This window comes from Vombatus ursinus, unplaced genomic scaffold (genome assembly GCF_900497805.2).
Source record: "Vombatus ursinus unplaced genomic scaffold, bare-nosed wombat genome assembly UNPS02014798.1, whole genome shotgun sequence".
NCBI lineage: Eukaryota > Metazoa > Chordata > Mammalia > Diprotodontia > Vombatidae > Vombatus > Vombatus ursinus.
The window spans coordinates 16442761-16464495 of record NW_020954576.1 but is presented as its reverse complement, the minus strand read 5'-3'; positions in this window follow the sequence as shown (position 1 = coordinate 16464495).

The following is a 21735-nucleotide window of genomic DNA, read 5'->3' as shown; positions in this document are numbered from 1 at the left end:
TCAATAAATATACTGTTATAAATAGTTACTCAATTAGCATATTATACTTATCAATATATATTTAATCAACATATTATACTTATCTACATATTTAATTAAACTAATCAGAATAATCAAATTGGATAGATTTTTTCTTATAAAAGGACTCCTGTCTCTTATAAAATGCCTCAAACCACTTATAGAAGGCCCCAAATTTTGCATAATCAGAAGTTCACTTGCCTAATCATAGAAAGCTAACTAAAGGAACTCCACCCTTTTCTCCTGCTGAGCAGGATGTGACTCAATTACATGGAAAGTCCCCCAGCTATTCCATTGCCCCTCTACCCTTCATTATCTCCTTATTGCCCAACACAAGCAGATGGCTGAAAGCATTTGGCTAATGAGTGACCCTGGTTGCTGGGCTGTGGCCTGACTTTCCAACCATCTATCAGCTCATGTAGATATTTTGATATCTGCTCATCAGCCCAACTCCATGAGCCTGCTTCTCAATTTTTGTAGGACCTCCTGAAAGGTCAAGAGAGGTCTGTTAAGGTTTACTTGCAAACCTGTCTGTCAACCAATGGGATTCTGTATTTTGTGTAGACCCTCCTGGAAGGTCAAGGGAAAGGTTTATCCACCAATTGGACTCTGTACTTTTGGCCTGTTCCACCTGTATTGTCTGGGTAGCAAGCACTATAAAATTAAGGCCCTGGAGGAAGGGGGCATCCCAGGTTATGAGGAAGGTCTGAGGTCCCATTCATTACAGGGATCCAGGCCCCTTTAATAAATGGTTATTCACTCAAAGTTCTGCTTCAGTGGTTTTTCTTGTAGACTGGACTTTGGTCTATGTACACTCAGGTGATGTGGTCATGCTGCTCTCTGCTGGATGTCTTGTTTCCACTCTCCATCGGGCATCATCTCTGCCAGATGTCATCTCTATGCTTGTATTACCTCTCAGCCTGGTATTGTTTTGCCTATAGCTACCATATATTGATCTAGCATCTAGTAAACCTGTTATAAGGAAAGTCTTCAAAGTTGCAAGACATAGACTAGGTGCTATGAAAACTTTACTTACCCCAGTAGCCAGCAAAAGCCAGCAGATGTCCATAGTCTAGGACTAAGTCTTCTTTTGATTGATCCTTCTCTGGATACTCCTCAAAGCTCCTAAATCTAACCAACTATGACGGAATTAGAAAAAAAATGTAATTTAGCTCCTGACAAATCTCTGTCAGGCATCCCAGCAATCTATATCAAGGTCCCCACTGAACAAAAACATAAAAATACTCTGTACCTGCAACAAAAAGGCACCCCTTAGTCCATTACCCCTACCCCCATACTCTACTTCATTATGCAAATATAACTAGGGACAAAAACAAAAGCACTAGGTGAAACCAGGAGTCTCTGACTTATTTCCTTTGTTGTAAATTCCTGCTTTTTTGGAGCACTAGACTCTAGGGGAGAAGAGGATCCTAGAACCCAGTCTTCTAGAGATAAAGGAAAATTCCTAGAACTCTAGACACAAGGTTCTTAGAGTAATCCCCTTCCCATATAACCTGCACTATCTGAAATACTCATAGTAGTAGTAGCACAGATGGTGGACTATAGGTACAAAATAAGACAAGTGGTTTGAACATGGCCGAGTTATTAATTCGTTTTGCTTAATTGTACTTCTTTGCAGCAATGGGCAATAACAGCAACGTTAAAAAAAAAAGAGGGGGAACCTTAATAAAAAAATTTGCAAAGTATATGTGGACCATAATTACATAAATATATGCATACATATATATGTATATACACAGCTGACTGCATAGATGACCTGAGATCCAATCTGACCCAACATGTCTCCGAGTAAACTATTTTCTTCTTTATGGTAAGTCACAGAAAGGCTGTGCCAGCACTGAAGACCACCTATCTAAGAAGCAGAGCAGGGAGGCTACAGGATCACTTAAACTGGGCAATCTCTCTGTCAGTCTCCCAGAAAGATACTGGGCTTGAATTATGACTATATTCCACCCCCTCAAATATTCCAAGTTTATGTGTATGATTCTAAGGAATTAAGAAGAAAATGCAAGTTCTATCCCTGATCACTCTCAAGGGAGGTAGGATAGTTCTGAGCTTACATCTGCCAGATTAACCCCTTTCCTACCAAACAATTATACAAAAGGCCATCAGAAAAATAATGTATAACAAGTAAACCCATTTATCTAAGAAAAACAGCAAACAGACTTGGGGAAGTTATATAGATTAGGAGAGAATAAAGCATACTCAATAGTAAAGGAGCATTTTGGCTTGGAGAAAGATAAAGCATCTCAACTCAAACCAGGAGAGAGAAAGGGTGATCTCACCAAGAGGAGGTTCAGTCTCTCCAATCTTTAGAGTTGAAAGCAATAGAGGTCATGAGGCATGATAGGGGGGCCAGCTTCCTCTTATATGTCCAGGCTCTAGTCCACCATTAAAAAGTTCACATTCTCTCTCTCTCTCTCTCTCTCTTCTTCCTCCTTCTCTCCCTCCTCCTCCTCCTCCTTCTCCTCCTCCTTCTCCTTCTTTAGATAGATAGCACAATGCTCAGCATTCTTTCAGTCAATTAGAAGTCAGTCCCTCATTGCCCACTTCACCTAGACAGCAAGTGTGTCTATTTTTTTAATAAAGGAAGGAAAGCCAGTTATGGCATCAACTACACCCTGGATTTTGGAACAATGTGTTTCAAAGGTTTCAGAGAACAGATAAGGAGAGAGGGAGCAAACATTAAGTGCCTGTCAGGCTGTGTGCTAAATGTTTTATGATTATCTCATTTGATGCTCACAACAACCCTGGGAGATAGGTGCTATTATTATCCTCATTTTATAGTAGAGAAAACTGAGACAGACAGAGGTGAAGTGATTTGCTCAGGGTCACACAATTAGTGTCTGAGACTGGATTTGAATTCGGGTCTTCCTGAATCTAGGCCAAGCTCTGTATACACTATGTCACCTAGCTTCCTATGTAGAAGAACCCATTGGCCTGATATGCGCAAGAGAATTTGGCTCAAGAGAGATGGAAAGCCCTCAGGAAGGAAATTTTGAATAAATATCAAAGATCATGCTGATAGAGGACAAGAGTAAACTAACTAAACAGATCAATGCAGGGTAATATAGAATTCTTTGACCAAATTAGACTTTTGAAAGATTATGTATAGAAGAAGCAAGAGAAGGCAATAGTTGAATACAGAAAAGTAGGACAGCCTTATAAGAATATCAGAGGAGATAAATCCCCAAATGAGCCTGTGATAAACGCTAAAGACAAGAAAAACGGATTGTTTTAATTACACTGGAGCAAGAGGAGCTAGCTAGCTAGCATTTATATCATGCTTAAAGATTTGCAAAATCACTTTAATATGCTAACTCATTTGAGAGAGGACCAGTGTTGAGGATGGATGACTCTGGAAGAGCTAAACTATCCAACTCAGTTTCCTTCTGCTTTTCTCTAAGGAAAACAGTCTTTGGGCCAAATCATTTATCCCTCTTGTTCCTCAGATTCCTCATCTGCAAAATGATGAGGTTGGATTACGTACCCTCTGAGGCACCTTCCAGTTCTAAATTATGACACTATGGTCCTATATATAGATGCAGATACCAATATAAGCACAAAACAAATATTCCATTTTCCTCCCGGTAAAAACACAATATTGGGCAAAACAATGTTAAAGAACATTTTGCTCCAGTGGCAGACATGCTCAAAGGAATTAAGACAACTAGGATTACAGTGGTATTTAAACATTAGCTTGCATTGGCATTTATTGGCATTTTTGTGATTAGCTAGACAATATTATATAAGATTTTCATAAAATGATGGTGAATATGCTAATGATAACACTGTTGAGTACCATTATGAGTGACAGGCCTTTTTAAATTCAGTGTCATACTGTCAGGGTAGTAAGATGTTTTGAATTATAACTCCTGGCTGAAAATAACTGGGTTTATGTCTCTTTGAAAGCATTCCTAAATGGCCCTACCTACTCATTAACCTAGGCAGCTAAAGCACTGACACTCATTAATAAGTGATAAGTAGTAAGTAATCCTTAGTTATATTTAACCTTTCAAGATTAATCTTTCATAGGTCCATTAAATATTCATGTATTCATTAATTAGCTTTAATGATCATTTAACATGTTGAACTAGGTCTTTTATTGAAGAGCCCTGATTGTTTCTAAACTAAGGAAAATTCAATTGAAAATAGGTCCCAGTTATACTAATTTTTCTATTGTATCTTCCTGGTTCATGCTTTTTCCATAAGTTGATATAAAAATCTAAGCTTGATTTCTTCACATATTTAAGTGGCAATACAATTAAACAAATGCCCTAATGAATGTTTATTCATAATAATAATTAATCACCTACTATATTTAAAGCACTGTGCTAGGCAATGGGGATAAGAAGATGAATAGCAATAGAATCCATTCCCTTAGGGATTTTAGGATTTGAAATTTTAAAAAATCTTAGAGACCTCCTAATAAAAAACCCTCATTTTATAAATAAGGTAATAGGGTCACACAGCTAGAGGTGAGATTCAAACCCTTACCTTTCTGATTTCAAGTCCAGCTTTTCATCAACCTGATAACACTGCAATCATGTTACTAAAGAAAAAGACGTGAAGTTTTAAAATAAAATCATTCAAATATGCTGCATTTCCCAGAAGTTCTTGTTGACTACACAATTCTTCCCTTAATAGCTCAATGAAAATTTTTCTAGTACTTTCTAGAGCCATAGAATCTTGAAAAAAAAAAAAACTCAAACATTTTTCTTTGTCTGAAGATCTCTCCTCATTAGCTCAGGGGGATCAGAGGTTTAGACTGTGGCCATCACTTCCCAGAGCTCCATCCTTTTTCTGAGACTTTACTGGTGGACAACTATAGACAACTCAAAGGGAGAGGAGCTTTACCCAGCTGAGTCAACTTCCAGGTCCTTAATGAATATCCTTTTCCCTGCCAAGGTTAAATCAATCTCCTTCTGTTAACAGCTGAGTGACTTACAAGTGTCTTATTTTATCCTAGTATCAAAACTAAACTATCAGAGAACTACCCTGAGTAAGTTCTACCTTAGAAATTGTGTTGTAGGTGTGTAATATCGTAAGAGAATATGATTTCGCTGAAGTTGGAGATGGATAGCAGAGAAAGGTGAGCCCAGATTGGCTTCCATGTCAATCTGTTGATGCTTTTGGTGATGCCTCTAGGGATGATGGTTGCTTACTGTTAGGACCCATCCTCCCTGGGAAATTAAAGAATAAACTCTCCATGGCCCTTAAGCAAAGAAAGACCTATGTGAACATACTATATAATGAAGCACTGTATACTAAACACACACACACACACACACACACACACACACAGCAAACTTTTAGTAGTTGAATTTGTATAATTTCCTATATTTGGGGATGACAGTTGTCTCCAGGCCAATCTCTCCCTGTTCTACTGCCTGTAGACTACCCCTGACTGTAATTTTGGGACAGTGTGAAAAATTCTGCAGAAGGAACTACTTGGAACTTTTTATTTGACATATAGGAGGCCAGTGGGAGTTATGACATGTGGACTTTGTTGAGCGGCACATGAAAGGAAATTGCTTGATTCTCCACAGAAACTCAGAGACTTTATGGAACTGGAAGTATGGTTAAATGCTGCAATTGCAGCCCAATTAATTTGCTGAGGACAAGGAGTGCCACGTCAGTTTAAGAAATTTAACAAGAGTGATAGCTTCCATTCTCATACCCAAACTGCTCACTTTCTCTCTCTCTCTCCTCTTGTCATCCTCCTCTTCTTCCTCCTTCCTTCTTATCTATTTTTCCAGTTCTAAATCTTTTGATCCTATAATATTTAGATGGAACAATGGCTGGTCAACATCACCTTTCATATACTTTAAGATATCTATTATTGTCACCATTTCATTGTTTTTTTCAGGACAAATACTCCCAGTTCCTTTCCTACTTCCTCATTCATCCCATTTTTTTTTTAATCTTCATTCAGAAGTCCTTCACTTCTGAGCTCCAGATTAATGTACCTATATGATCTTTTCCCCTGTATTGCCCACTGAATAAACAGTTTAAGTGAATAAACATAATCTAAATTGGCTCCTCACTGTAGTAAAGCAATCCTTTTACATCTCCCTAATTGATTCACTATCCTATTAAACTCAACAGATCCCAAAATAAATATAATGTTCCTAACCACACCCTCAAACCTGTAAAAATTCTACCATATTGGGAACTTTGGTGTTATCTTTAACTCTTTCATTCTCTCTCCTGCCATATTCAATTAATTACCAGATCCTCTAGATTCTTCATGACCCCATTTGAGGTTTTCTTGTCAAAGGTACTGTAGTGGTTTGTCTTTTCCTTCTCCAGCTAATTTTTACAGATGAAGGACTGAGGCAAACAGGGCTAAGATGAGTCTTCCTGACTACAGGCTCAGCACCCCTAAGCCACACAGCTGCCCTCCTCTAGATTTTACTTTTACATTACTTCTCACATCGAAATTTTCCAGTCCTGCTATCACAACCCTATTCCATACTCTTGTAATACTTCTAACAGATCTGCCTTTCCACTCTCTTCCCTCCAGTCTATGCTTTAGGCCAATGCTATACTTCATGTATAGACATGGTCAGGTAATTCTTCTGTTTAAAAATCTTCCTGTTGCCCATTGAGTAAGATTCATATTCCCATTTGCCCTTGACACACTCTAACTTGTATCTATACTAATATAGTTATATCTCTACATGTTTTCTCCCCCCAATAGGCTATAAGATCCTTGTGAAGAGGGACTTTTTTTTAATCTTTGTATCCCTAGGAATAAAGTAAAATGTTTTGCATTTAATGTAGTTTAGTAAATATTTGTTAGATGAAATTAAATTGAATTCATGTATTATACATTCCAGTGAAATTGAATTATTTTTTGTTTCATATTCAAATCTTTTCTTCTTCTATCCCTGAGTCTTTGCTCATACAATTATCATATCTGAAAGAGACTTTCCTTCCATTTCATCAAGTGAAATCCACTCCCCCCCCTTTAAAAATCCATGAAACCTTCCTTATCCATCCTGAATATATTAGTCTTTCCTTCCTAAAAGGTTTCAGTATACTTTATAGTAAGCTAGACAGCAAAATGGTTAGAATGCTGGGCTTGGGGGGTTAGGAAGATCTGAGTTCAAATCTAGCTGCAGACATTGTGTGACCTTGGACAAGTTATTTAACCTGTTTGCCTCAGTTTCCTCAACTGTAAAATGATTATGATAACAGCACCTACCTTGCAGTGTGAGGATGGAATGAGATAATAATTGTAATGCACTTAGCACAGTCCTTGGCACAGAGTAGATGCTATATAAATGTTCATTTTCCTTTCAATTATGATAACAACAACAATAATAAGTAGCATTTATATTACTTCTACTCTGTGCCAGGGAATGTGTTAAATACTTTATAAATATCATCTTGTTTTAGCCTCTCATCAGCCCTGGAAAATAGGTGCTAATACTACCTCCACTTTACGTTGAAAAAACTGTGCAAACAGAGGTTAAGGGACTTGGACAGGGTCACACAGCGGGTAAAAGTCTGAGGCTGGATTTAATCAATTTAGATTTTTCCTCTGAACTTCTGCCGTAGCTATTTATGTACTTATTCTTTCTACCATTAGATTGTAAGCTCCTTTATATGAGGACTATGTTTTCTCTCTCTTTATATGCCTAGCACTAGCAGTTCTTTGCCTAAAGGAAATAATTAATAAATGTTGTTGAATTGAGTGTTTCCTCTGAGATCCCTCCCATGCTATGGTTCTATGAGTCACATGCCTTAGGCACCTGGAGCTAGAGAAGGATGACATAGGCGAAGCATGGCTTGATACCGTCCAATACGAGGGAATATGAGAGACCATGCAGTGAAAGTGATCAATTCCTGCCAGCTAGAGCGGGAGTGCCACTAATGGCCTAGTGTTGGACATCCGTTTGACACTAAATGGTGACAGCTTTAGGTTCAAAATATGCAGAAAGAGGACATTCATAGAATCACAGATTTAAGATGGAAGAGTTTGTAGGCAGTAGACTAGGATAAATTGAAGATAAATGCAAGTGGGGATGATAGTTAGCAAGAGCAATATGCTAGGGAGCATGGAATGGAAGGGGGCACTTGTGCCTGTAAAGGGGTTTGCCTTGGTAAGGAGAAAGGCTATCTCTTCATGTTAGGCAGGGGTGAAGGAGAAGAAAGTAGCAGGAGGTGTTTAGCGATGTGAGATGAGGAGGAGTAGAGAAGAGGGAGATCTCAGCAAATGGCTTCAATTTTTATTCAATGAAATATGAGGCAGTTTTCCATAGAACAAGAGTGGGGAACCATGGGAGGATTGAAAAGAAATCAAAAGGCCTGGAGATGATGCATGGTGAGTAGGATAGTGAGTCAATTAGGGAGATGTGAAAGGATTGCCTTACTACAGTGAGGGACCAATTGAGATTATGTAACATAAATTTGTGGTCAACTCGGTTAAGATGGTTTCATGATTTTCTCCAGCTGTACTCAGCAGTGCATGAGTAGGAGGGAAAGCAATAGATCATAGGGAAAATCCAGGTCTGAGCCTAGGAAAGGCAAGATAAGGCAAGATTTACAATAGGATAAAGAGCTCAGGAAGCAAGAGAAGAGGCTAGTCAACTAGTTCACCAAGAGGTCAAGATAGACAAGGCAGGAGAGGTTAGTTAGGGTAGAGGTGTTAGCCTGGGAAAGAATTGAGGTAAAAAAAAATCAGAGTTCACAAATATAGAAATGGTACATTTGCAGGTGACAGCAAGATCAAGTGGAGGCAAGCCCAATGCTGTGGAGTTTAAGTGATGTTTAGTAAAGGGTACCTGAAATGGTATACAATGGTGACATTGCAAGGGCAGGAGACCCTCCCAGAAAGGTGCAGGCAAACTCACTGGTATGGATTTTGGGTAGTGAGAAAGAATGCTTGAAACATGATGCAATCACTGCCCTGGTTGGACAGATCAAGGTGGGATTTAAACACAGGCTTTCCAGACTCCAAGTTGAATGTTCTGTCCACTATACCTTCCACTCTTTTCAGTTAAGCCCAAAACATATTGCTCTGGGGTTCATTCTTATTTTAAGTTTCTATTATTTTCTGCTCTGATGCTAATTCAGAAGGAGTTTTGAGAGAGTGTGCTTCCAGAAATGCATCATTGTGTTTTGTAAAGGAGGGCCCTGCCCTCCACTTCATAAAATGCGCATGTATCCTATGATTGCTTCCTTTCTCCTTTCTTATTACTATGTAGTCAAGAAGAGTCTTTTAATTTATTGTTGAGCTAAAGTTAAGACTACATACAAAATAATCCAATAAAAGAAACTCAACCTTTCTCTTTCTCTGTTGGCAGGTAAAGCGAGCCTCTAGGTAGGGAGAGAGATAGCAACAATGACCTATCACCACCAAGGGTGGTGTTTGTCCTGGAACACATGGTATTTTTGTTTCTGCTTTCTCTGGCATGTCTACTCTTTCTTATTCTTAGGTAAAAGAGTTTTGGAAGCAGAATGACCCAGTGATCTTCAGAAGGTGAAAAGAAATAACATAAGTCGAGTAATTAAAAAAAAAAAAGACAGACTACAACAGCCACCATAGCTGAGCCAGAGGAGAACACAGAGCAGCCCTGAGGACTGACCACCATGATTCAGCCCAGCAGTCAATCAACCTGGAAGCCAAGTCACCACTTTCTGCCAAAAAAAAAAAAAAATAAAGAGTGATCTCCATTGTCTATGCCACATTTGGAGATGAACTTGGTGTGAAGAATATTTGTAGCAGCCACTTTATGTATAAGAATGTGTCTATATTGTGTTCTTGCCATATCTTCTGAATAAACATCCCTTTGAAAAAGCTAACTTATATTTATTGTTTATTAATAATATATATTAAAGAGATATCAATTGGCTTAATGATACTGGGGAGATGCTAACTGGCACTATCAAATAATAATGGGGCTTTTAATCATTGACAATGATATTGAGGGGAATACACCAGAATGGAGCTCAGAACTATATTATTAGAAGAACCATATACACCCTTGGACGAGTACCTCTAGAACCCCTAGGGGAGATGAAGTAGCAGCATGGTTCTGGAGATCTTAACTCCTGCACAGTTGGGCTTGAGAAAGTGGACTAGAGTTACTATACTTAATACTTCGTATATGCGTGTCATCCCTGCTCAGCTAGATTATTATGAACTGCTAGAATGAAAGCATGATAGCTTTAGTTTGTTTTTGTATCTCTCATTGGAGCTATCAGCTTAATAAGTGTTTGTTCAATTGAATTGAATATAATTGTGTATGTACATATATATGTATATACATATGTACATATGCATACAAATATATCCATCCATCTATCCATCTATCTATCCAACCATCCATCTATCTATCTATCTAGTAAGTACTTCATAAATATTTTTTAATTGAATTTAACAAAAGTCCCTCTCCCTTTGGCTCTTTCCAGAGTCTAGGCCTCAATATAATTCTTGAATACTTAGATTGCAGGCCCCTCCAAGGAAGTCTTTGTTTTACTTCTGTATTAGTATCATCAGGGCTTAGCACTTCTCTTGGTAAATGATAATTATACTCTTGATACTTGATTGATCAATGGACCAGAGATCTAACCAAGGTCCAAGTAAACACAGAAAAACATTACCAATGTTATCTGATTCTAAATGACAGTCATGAAAATAGTAAAGCCCTGAATAAAAGGGTAGCATAATGTGGACCTGCTATTCTCAGACCCTGACCTAAGTCAGGAGTTATATCTCCTACTTATGCTTGTTGATCTATATCACATGAAATTTCTAGAACAAACAAGATGGAAAGCCTTTTGGTTGTTTATCCAGATATCTGACAATGAATACTATCTTAATGCCTTCTTGACCAATATAAGATAAATGGGGCCTTTTTTGCCATCATAATCTCTTCAGTTGACAGGCAAAGAAATTAAATATCAGGTGTCTTACCTATATTTCACAGGTAGTGATAGAACTGGAAATACAACCCACTAAATAAGCTCATAATGAAAAAAAAAGTATTCAGATAAACCACATAAAATCTAGAATCATGGAGTTCAAAGGGATCTTTGAGGTCATCTAGTGCATCTTCCTGGATGCAGGAATTTTCTCAATCAATTAATCATTGAATGTGTATTAAATGTCTGTGGCTAAATTTCAACAAATACATCATTAGAGAGGAGAAAATGTCCAATGAGAGGTTTGTTAAAGCTAATATTTCTCCCCCTGTTTATTGTTAGCTTTTGGTGATGTGTATATGTTAGAACTGATTAAGTTCTGAAAAATGTTTAGCATTGTTATTAAGATATAGCCTCCCTACAATGCATTACCATTAAAGTTTTCTTAAAATAAATTTATGCTCCATAGAGTGCTACATTTATTTCTGAAATGAATATCAGTTAGCCAGACACTACCACCTTCCTGACAAGAACACAGAAAGCCTCTGCTCAAACAATTTCAGATATCATTCACCAGCAATCAAGGCAGTGGGTTTCATTTTTGGACTGGAATAATTAGAAAGTTCTTTTCTATATTAAGCTCAAATCTATTCTCTTTAACTTTCCCACTTTGGGCATACTTCTACCCTTGGAATTCAGAGAATAAATGTAATCCTTTTTCCATATGCCTGCACATACTTGCAGGTGAAAATCACTCCTGCCCTTAAAATAGTCTCTTCACCAGGATGAACATTCCCAGCTCTTTTAATCATTTCTCAACTGGCACTATTTCTAGGCCTCTCACCTAGTCACTCTAGACTGGATTTGTTCAGAAACAGGCCTGTGTTCATTTTAAAATAATCCAGGAATTCTCAGCAGGTAAGAACATTTGAGAGCATGTAGCCCAACTCCCTCATTTTTACAGATAACAGAAACGAAGCCCAGAGAGGTGAAGAGACTTGTCCAAACTCACAGGGTAAACAGCACTACTGGGATTGAAACTCAGTTTAAATTCAATCATTTAAACTTAATCAGTTCTTCTGACTCAAAATCAGACTTGTTTTCAATTGTACCTCGAACCATCATTTGTTGTATTAAAAGATAATAACACACTATACACAGGAAATTCCCAGGAAAAATAGCATCCCTGTATATCTTGTCTTTTGTTTTTCAGCTTCACTTTCAAAATGAAGAGATAATTCATATTTCTAAAGCATTTTAAGGTTAACAGAGCTTCTTAAGACAGTTAGATGCCACACTGCATAGAGCACTGAGTCCAGAGTCAGGATGGCCTGAGTTCAAATCCATCCTCAGATATGGGCAAGTCACTTAACCTGTATATACCTCAGTGTACTCAACTGTAAAATGGGGATCAGGATAATACCTACATCATAGGGTTGTTACAAGGAACAACTGGGATATTATCAGTATAGCACTTAGCACAATTCGTGGCACAAAGTGAGTAGCTATTTAAATGCTTATTTCCCATTTTCTTAACAAGGACCCTATGAGGTAGGTATAGTTCATGTATTATTATCCTCATTTTATAAATGAAGAAATCTATGTGCAAAAAGGGGAAGCGACTTATCCAGGATCACCTCTATAGGGCCATTTTTCAGCCTCTGGGCTTGGTTCTGACTCTATTTTCTTAGGATATGGTCTTAGTCTTTGACCAAGCCCATTTCTTCTATTGAATAACAACTGTAGTATCAATTAACCAAGATAGGTTGAAGGTCAGCCTTTTAGACTTTCAGTAGATCTAGTACATTGGCTTTTTTATTCAATTAGAACAGTCTGACCATGTGCCTTACTCTCAGACTCAGAGAGATTTAACAATTTGACCTCACCTCTCCAGTCAGGCTCCCTCTCCTAACTTGTCTTGATTTGTTAGGAAGGTTTTAGTGTCAAAGGAGCAGCCTATAAGATACTATAACTGTTATATCCCTCTAACAGAGGCCTGTCTTTTTTTTTTCTCCAGATACAATAGTCATTTCCACTTTTTTCCCTGACTTCCCTCTGAACTACAGAAGTTACAGTTTCTAAAGGGTAGGGAAAAAGAGAAATGAGAGCCTAGTGTAGTGGAAAGCACTGAATTTAGAGTCAAGAAAATGTGAATTCAAGGTCTACCTTCGTCTCTAGTTTCCAGAGTAGAATCACCTCTCTAGGGCTTTGTTTCCACTTCTGAAAATTGAGGAGGTAGATGATCACTAAGGTCACTTTCAGCTCTAAACCTGATGAAAAAAAAAAGTTGCAAATCCTTTGCCTGGCATTCGAAGCAATCAAATCTAGCTCCCCAGCCTTGTCCTCTCCTGTTACTCTCCCTAAACATTCTCGTCCATACACACCTTGTACTTTCCCACCTCCATGCTTTTCTTACATCTTTGCATATATCTGGAATAATTCCTCTCTCCCTGATGGATTCCTAACCATCCTTTAATCTTCATTTACAATGCTACCACCTTTAAGATTTCTCTGATGTCTTTCCTCAGTAGTGACCTTCTATTTCTTACCCACCTTGACAGAATCCTAACTAGTGTACGTTATAAAGCAACTACCTTTTCAGGGATCTGAATGGTCCATTTTTACCCGATAAAAGCATTTTACTTTTTGAGTGGCACATTCTCATCTTATAAAGTGGTCCATTAGATTTGGAAGGAACCAGAAATTTTGAGTGGACTATTTGCATATAACAAATCAGAAATATTGAAAAGATAATAGGCTTTTCTCACCTACTTACCAACTTCTTTACTTGAATGAGAAGTAATTTAGAGAGTTTAAGAGAAAAGAAGCCAACCCGGCTAAAGAGGCCATGGGGAGTTGTCAGGTTGTCCAGCAAAGGAGACTATAAAGAATGAGACCTGGAGAAGTCTTTGCTGATTCCAAGGTAATAATAATAAGTTAGCATTTATATAGTGCTTTAAAGTTTGCCATGTTCTTTACAAATATCTCATTTCATCCTCACAGCAACCCTGAGAGGTAGACACTATTGTTATCACCATTTTACAGATAAGGAAACTGAGGCAAACAGAGGTATAAGTGATTTGTCCAGAGTCACACAGCTAGTAAGTATCTGAGGTAGGGTTTGAATTCAGTTCTTCTCTTATTAGAAAATTGTTTTGTAATACTTAGGCCAGGATTTTAGTGGAGAATCTGGAGGCCACAGCAACTTGAGGCAAACAGTGAAACAGCATGGAGGTGAGATATGAGACTGTACAAGCGCTTAGTGGCCCTATAGCATCTGAAGTATAAGTGGCTCCTCTTTTCATGTGCTTTGGCCACATGAGTTTCCTATCTGTTTGCCTCTCTATTCATGAACTCTGTAGGTGCCCACTCTTCCTACTGACATGGTGTATATTTATGAGTAAGTATGCCCCTGATTTATGGGAGAGAATATTTTTACGTCGGTCCTTTTATTCTAGCATTTTAATAAATGCCTTTGACTTGATTATGTCTTCTGGTTGACTAGAGACAAGGTAAACATACTATTATGGGGGCTCATATCCTAAAATTCTAAGACTGAGGCTTCACAGGGTACTTTGAACCCGGGATAGTGGTCCCCTGTGGACTCAACCTGTGAGTGTGAGTTGGGGGGATAACCCAGGAGAAATTCTGGGCCTGGGACAGATTCACTTGAGCAGGGTGAGGGGATAGATATATAATATACGAACATTTTTATGGGTAGTTGAAATACTCATAGACTGAGGTCATGGGAGTTGAGGAGGTTAAGGAATAGGAAGGTCAGGATGTTCAAAGAGGCAAAAGTTGGGATTGAAAAGTCTCATGCTGTTCCTGAATTTTCCCCTTGAGCCTCACATAACACTTATTTTATAATTCTTTTACTATGTATTATTTTCTTTTATAGTTATCTTTGTATGTGCTCTATCACTGTATTAGCTCCACAAGTATAATAACAGCTTAGATAACCTTAGTATCTACCCCATATCTATACACATTAGAAGCTCAATAAAGTCTTGTTAAATTGAAGTACAAATCACTGACCTAGCAAAACAAAGCTATCTTTGCCTCATTGACTCTTATAGTAATCGCTTAAAAAATGCTTGTTAACTGACTGACTCTTCCTTGGCAACAATGATGTCATATAGGTAGTCAAGAGAAGAGAAAAGAAGCAGAATTGTGTCCCTGGCACTACAATTTCCCAACAAGGTCAGTCACAATAGCACAAATCTCAGACCTGGAAACTCTCAGTTAGAAATTACCTCCCAACTGGACACAGCTCTATATGAGTTAAGACCTGTGACTTAATGTCACAGTCACCAGGTTAGCAGAATCCCACTCAGACACATGAGGAAAATTTCTGTAATTTTAAAGTCCAAGAGATGGCCTTGCAGTGTCCATTTAATTATTTTGCAAGCCTGACATCTAGTGGCCATTTGAGACTTCTGGTAGCTAGCCTGAGAGATGGGCACTCCAGAAGCAACCATAAATGGATCCATTGATTTTTTTTTTTTACTTAATTGCTTAGATGTTGGATGAAAGTACAAAGACAAAGTTTATTTCTTTATGGGACCAATGGGGTTGTATCTATAAGATGAAAAGTGAAATATTCTCTCCATTACCCAAATGCTTTGACTCACTGTGCCTGTAACTAAAAAGCTGTTAGTTAAGAACTAACGCAGGCAAAGAAAGAAGTTCTATAACTATAGGGATCAATTTCATGGCCATAGACTATGTTCGTTCTTCTAACTGATCATCTTGCAAATCTGTGCCCTTGGTCTCAAGGCAGACTAAGCAATAGGAGGCAGATAGAGCAGTGCAAATCGCTACTGAAAAAAAAAAAACCAGACATTTCGAGGTGCATGGTAACTGACTAAATAATTTGACTTTGGCATCAGTTTGACTAATTTCCTATTATATTAAAATGTTCTACATCTTTAAAAGAACTGATGTGTACACAATTGATTAGCTATATTGTCATAGGAATATCTGGGGAGATCCAGGTCAACTGAGTTTCTTAGTACTTGTTCACCATGACTCAGATATATGATAAATCCCATCCCAGATCTGCCCCCAATCCATCCTTCATATCACTGTCATTATTCAATTTCTTTATTGCAGATAAGGTCACGTCATTACACTTCTGAACAACCCTTTAGAACTTCCTATTGCCTGGTGACTCTAAGGGGAAGACGGTGGTGCTGCACTCTCATGAAGTATGAACAGAACTACTTCTGGCCAACAAAGTGCTGGCTCAATGATGATCGATTTATATGGTTTGGGGGATGATAAATCAATCATTGAGGCAGCTAGGTAGTGCAATGGACAGAGGGCTGGGCATGGAGTCAAGAAGACATGAATTCAAATCCAGCCTTTGATACTTACTAGCTGCGTGACCCTGGGCAAACCACCTAACCCTGTTTGCCTCAGTTTCCTCATCTATAAAATGAGCTAGAGAAGGAAATGACAAACCACTGCAGTATTCTTGCTAAGAAAACTTCAAATGGGGTCTCAAAGAGTCAGACGTGACTGAAAAACAACTAAACAGAACCAATCATTATACTGGTGCCTTACTTCAGTGACTTCAGTGGAGGGGGAGCAGCTGCATCACTTCAAAAAGAAGATACAACTTCCAACTAGCATTCTTCCTTCCACTCTCTTATGTGACAAGTAGCTCCCCTTCAGTAGATTTATCACAAGGGGCTGGAGAGAAGGACAACATCCTTTTCCCCACCCCAGAAACACAGCAACTGTAGGCACATGGCAGCTATAGCAGAGGCCTAGTTAGGTGAGCTGGGCCAGGGCCATGGGGCTACTGACTGACTTTTCCATTTTGTGTTTCTTGAGCATAAGTGATGAATCAGCAACTCTAAAATGGATATTGGGGGTAATTTTGTGAATTTGAGAAGACAGTGTTCCTGGATTCCTGAGGTTCTGCCACATTTACTACAGAAGGTATCTTCTCTACACCTATTCCAGAGCCTCTTGGAGGAGATGTATCCCAGATAAATACCAGCTAGAGAAGGATCTCAATCCCTGACTTGGGTGGCTTGCTCAAAAACATGGACCTAGAGGAAATTTTGCACAGTGCAGAACCAAGTGAAATATAACTACTACTATTGCTGCTGCTATTACTATAATCATTAGCATTACATAGTACTTTAAGGTTTGCAGAGCATTTTAGATGTCATTTCAATTGATTCTCACAATGGCTTTGGAATAAAGGTGCTATTATTATGCCCATTTTACAGATGTGGAAACAGTTACAGAAGGTTAAGTGTCCGCAGGGTAACTTAAGCTTTAAATATTTTCCTCAGTGCTTTGTGATAGGTGGTAGAATTAGTCAGAGACAATGAGACAATATAGCCTGACCCCTCTTTTTGCAGGCTGCCTCCTGCCTGCCACCTCTCCTCCATGAAGATCTGTAAGGGGTGTAGAAAGAGTTCTTTTTATAGTACATCTAGCAGAGCCTGAGAAATCCAGAAGCACTAACCTCTTGAATTCACAAAACTGCCCATGGTATCCATCTCAGAGTTGCTGATTGGTCATCTACGCTTGAGAAACACAAAATGGAAAAGTCAGCCAGTGCTCCCATAGCCCAGGCACAGCTCACCTAACTAGGCCTTTGCTTTATCTGCCATGTTCCTATAAACCTGATATGCCAGGACATCAGGGCATTGGACCAGAGATGAGAGGGAATCCTTAGCAGCGAGAGAAGGGTCATAGCACTCCAACCAACCCAAACCCACCAATGGTTTGCTATAGCATAAACCCCAGTCTTTTTATTCCAACATTAAAGGCCCTCCACAGTATGACACCGCTTTAATGTTATTTTTTGGGGGGGAGGGGCATATGGAACTATGATTTCATTGGTATGGGGGACTCACTAGTGTGGAAACTCTCTCCACTAATGGAGGAATGACCTTCTTGGATTCACAGAATTCCTCCAGAACATTCTTATAATGTGATTTGGAGTAAATTAAAAGGCACTACACAGAGGACCCTTTACATTTCTAATCCATCAGTATCATAGAGATGCCCTGATACAAAACCTCTTCTAGAAGATATTCTGGGGGGCAAGTTAACCCCAAGATTTTTCTAAAGTAAGCATCCTTGGGTGACTTCCAGAAACCATTTTTTAATATAGCAACTCCTGTCTCTTTTTTCTATGCTTTGTTGCTGAATTCATTCAAAATCTTCCCTTTCATTGTCTATGCAAACACTGAAATGGTGCTTTCAATTTAAAATTCCATGGAATCAGTCATTTGTGACTATTTGAAATGAACCTCTAGGAATTAAAGCTTAGTTCTGGTTAATTTTATCAGAGAAAAGGGGTAGAAAGGAATAGAAAGCAGAAGTAAATCTCTTCAGATGAAGTTATTTTTCTGGGCACTATACTTGAAACTTTTCAGATGTTAGTGCTCTCTTCTTCCTCAACTGATTTTATATTTCATTTTCCATTTACATGTTGGAACCCCCATTAGAATATAAGTTTTCCCCTCAGAGTTTAGTATAGTATCTTTTTTTATTGTTACTATTCAGTCGTTTTCAGTCATGTCCAGGCATTTTCTTGGCAAAGATACTGGAGTGCTTTGGCATTTCCTTCTCTAGCTCATTTTTACAGATGAGGAACTGAGGCAAACAAGATTAAGTGACTTGCTCAAGGTCACAAAGCTAGTAAGTATGTAAGCTAGTAAGGCCACATTTGAACTCAGGAAGATGAGTCTTCCTGACTCCAGGCCCAGCCTCTATCTATTGTGCTACCTAGCTGCCCACAGGGTGTTGTTACACATAGTATTTAATGATGTTGATAAAACTAAACTGAGTTTTTGAAAAAAAATAATTCAATGACTTTTTTCTTTGGCAGTAGTAGAAAGAGGGAGACCTACCCAACTTTTTAATCCATGAAGTTTGAACCTCTGATCTTGTCCTGTACCCTAACTATATCTTAACAAAAACCACTGAAGACTCTGGGAGAAAATGAAAATGAAAAAAAAAAAATTGGTGCATTAGCCTTTGGGTGTAGCCAGTAAAACATAAGAAGAGTATGGCTGTCTGCCTTTCTGGAAGAATCATGCCATGATTTCACATGCCACAGCCATGTTTCTTCAAATGTTTTCTTCTCCAAATGGAAAACCTGTTTCTTTCCCTCACTAACCCTTTGCTAGAGTATCATTGAAGGCCTGATACTCTGTCACCTCCTAATTGTGCTCTCTCTCTTATACCTCTCTTCTCTTTTGCAGCTCTCTAATTCATCCTTCTTCACATTCTAAATAGCTATATGATTGAGACATTTAGATGTCTATTATACTTGTGTGCTTTGCTAAGACAAAACAAAAAAAACCTTCATAACTAAATTCAAGGTCATGTAAAATATATCACCCACTCAAAATAAATTCAAAGGTTTTGTTCTAGTTATACTGTCTAACTGTCCATTTATTTTTTAGTACCTACTATGTGCAAAGCATTGTGCTAGTAGAATATGAAGATAAATAAAACACAGCCTCTACCCTTACAGAGCATGACATCTAGTAGGCTAGATACATAAAATTGTTATAGTACAACTATGAATGAGATAAATGCAGAAGAGAAGTACAATTTGGTACCAGAGAGAAAAGCAAGAGAGAAAATTAGTAGCTAGAAGTCAAAAGAGGTGTCATGGAGGAGAAGGTATTTGAGCTGGACTTTAAGAAGATCTGGAATCTCAAAGGGTAGATGTGTATGTGTATGGAAGCACAGTATAGTCACCATGACAATTCATGTTAAAGGAATGAAATCAAATGGAAAACCTTTATATTAAACACTTACAATGTGCTAAGTACTGTTGTATGCTTTGAGAACACAAACATAAATATAAGACAGTCCTTGGTCACAAAGAACTCCCAATCTATTAAAGGAGACAACACATGTAGGAGAGTTTAGCTGCAGTCAATGGAAAGGCCCAGTGTTCCTTAGGGTACCATGATGGATTGGAGGACAAAACCCAGAGGTAATTAGGATATAGTGGCAGAGCAAGGTATAAATGGTGATGTTGACTCCACGGTCAAGAGTCACAAGAGAGCTGAGTCCACAATTGTTTGGAAGGGAGATCCAACTGCGACCTAATGAGGAAGTAGGATGAGGTTTTAAGGAAAGAGACTCCAATGATCCAGTGGCCCTTAGGAGTACAGTGGTGAAACTCTGAGTAGGTAGGGAAGAGGGGGCGGGGTGGTTTGGACTGTGGCTATTGAGAGAAGCAGGTCCTGTTGTGGTCTGGTAGTCTTTACTCTCTGGAGTGTGGTGGAATGATTTGAGCACATACACAGAAGTAGAAGTTGGAAGAATATATTTGGGGAACAGAAAACAGTTTAATTTGACTACAATGTAAATTGTGGGAGGAAAAATATGATTGGTAAGATAAATTGGACAAGGTGAGTGACCTTAATTCAAGTAAATTTGACTTTATCTAATAGGTAATGGGAAATCATTGATGTTTTTTGATCAAAGGAGTTACATGAGAAAAAAACTTGCTCAGGGAAGATTAATCTGTCAGTGATAGGAAGGAAGCATTATAGGAATAAAAGATTAGATACAGGAAAATTAATTAAGAGTCTACGGGAATAGTTTCAGAAAAATTTGGGAAGACCTATACAAATTCATGGAAAGTAAAGTGAACAGAACCAGAACATTGTACATAGTAACAGCAAAATTGTAAGGGTGCTCAACTGTGAAAAAACTTAGCTATTCTGATCAAGACAATGATCCAAGATAATTCCAAAAGACCCATGATGAAAGATGTTATCTACCTCCAGAGAGAGAACTGATGAATTCTGAATGCAGATTAAAGTATGCTTTTTTTACTTTATTTGTATTGTTTTATTTTGCTTGTGTTTTCTTTTGCAACATGGCTAATATGGAAATGTGTTTGACATGACCTCACATGTATAATCAAAATCAATTGCTTGCCTTGGGGGGGAGGCAGAAGGAAAAGAGATAATTTGGAACTCAAAATTTTTTGAATTATTGTTAAAAAACATTTTATATATAATTAGGAAATGTTTAATGAAGTAAAAATGTTTTATAAAAAGATTCTCTTCAAATAGTCTAAATGAAAGGTAAAAAAAACTGGACCGGACTGCCATCAGTAGAAACTGAAAGAAGAGGATCATTTTGAGAGATACCTGTCAGTCAATCAACAATCACTGATTGTTAACTTAATCACTGATTAAGAATTCTAAATGTGCCAAGCATTGGGGATATAAAGAAAGGAAAAACAAAAACGAACAAACAAACATAAAAAGATCCCTGCCCTCAAGGAGCTCACATTTAAATGGGAAGGCAACATATAAACAATCATGTACACACAAGATATATGCGGTGTAAATGGGAGGAAATCTTAGAGGGATGGAATGTGGACAATTGAGAGAAGCCATTCATTCATTCATTAATTCAGCAACTATTTATCAAGCGTCAATTATGGGCAAAGCTTTGCGCTACGTAGGCATGGGGTGGGCAAGGAGAAGCAAAGTTACAACATGGTTCTTGAGGGAGGAATCAAAGATGCCTCTATGGTTCTGAGTATAAGTAGCTGTGCAAATGATGCTAACATTGATAGAAACAGGGAAGTCAGGAGAAGTAGGTTTTGGAAGAAAATTTTCAATTTTGAGCTGGAGGTGGTGATGGGACATTGATGCTGAGATGTCCTCAATGTAGTTGGAAATACTGGTTGGCTACTCAAGAGGAAGATCTAACCTGGAGATTTATTTTTAAAGTCAACCTCATAGGGGACTACTGAAAACATGGAAATGGGTGTGATTGCCAAAGAAGGACCATAGAGACAAGAGAGAA